Source organism: Mus pahari, chromosome 18 (genome assembly GCF_900095145.1).
Source record: "Mus pahari chromosome 18, PAHARI_EIJ_v1.1, whole genome shotgun sequence".
Classification (NCBI taxonomy): Eukaryota; Metazoa; Chordata; class Mammalia; order Rodentia; family Muridae; genus Mus; species Mus pahari.
In genome coordinates, this window is record NC_034607.1 from 14,954,554 (window position 1) to 14,955,849 (window position 1,296).

A 1,296-nucleotide genomic window follows, 5' to 3' on the forward strand; every position below is an offset into this window, starting at 1 on the left:
TCGAGGCAGGGTTTCTCTGTATAGCCCTGGCTGTCCTGGAACTCACTTTGTAGACCAGGCTGGCCTCGAACTCAGAAATCCGCCTGCCTCTGCCTCCCCAGTGCTGGGATTAAAGGCGTGCACCACCACGCCCGGCTCATTCACTTTTATTTCTGGAACTCACAGAGATCTACCTGCCTCTGCCTCCCAAATGCTGGATTAAAAGTGTGTCCACCGTGCCTGGCTGGTTTGTGCTAATTTTAAATGTTTGCTCGTTCGTTCAACAGAAAATGAGCAGTGCCTTTCTCACGCACATTTGTATTTTCATGTTCCCCAAACACCTGTGGTTAAATGAACACTGGGCACTGTAAATGTGGCCTTACCCCTTGTGTACCCAGCATGCACTGCCGGGGGTGATGGTCTGCACACGGCCTGATGTGATGTCAGCACTGCTCCAGAAACTGACTGTGCACCATGACACACACACAACTCCTGTAGCTCAGGGTCACTGGCCATGGCCACTACAGTGGGTCTCTGCTCTCAAGCACTTTGGCATCATCTGCCCTGTGATTCGCTCATCCATTCAGCTTTGATTCAGTGCTCTGCTCTGGGAACCATGGTAAACACCCGGGATTAAATAGAACCAGTGGCTTCACGGCCTGTGGGCGCAGTATGTGTTTTCCCTTCAGTTTCTCCCTGTTTCTTACAGTCTGAGAAGGCCTGTGTCTGGTGCGGTTTCCTTCCCTTCTCTGTCCCCCTACACAGAATTGCCTGGCCTGCCATCAGGTGTCAGTGCTCTTGAGTACATACTGATTATGTGCGAGGCTGTCATTACCATGGGAAGAGTCACAGCCCCGTCCGTCTGCGACCTCTTGCTCAGGAGTTGGCTGTCATTCACAGAGTATGTCTAAGCATACTTACCCCAGGAGTAAGCCTCACTAAAGATTAGGACCTAGCTGGTCAGACAGGAGCAGGGCTAATGCTGGGTCTAGCAAAGCAGCAGTCTGACTCACTTTTATCTAAGAGGTGTGATTCTAAAACGTCTAGACCCACACATAAGATTTGAGGGCTTTTTCTTTTGTAAACAATAATGTCAATAGCTCACCACCCAGGACTCATACAAGCCACGTCAGCGGATGGACGTCCATTCCCAGTTGTTTCCAGATAAATACTTGGGTTAGTCATTTATGCGGTGAAATCTCAAGCCAGTGGGATTCCATCTGGATAAGCCTGCTCTCACAAAGCCAGGCGCACCAGTGCACTCCCAGGACCCACACGGTGGGAAGAAAGAACCACCCCAAAGTTGTCCTGTGACCC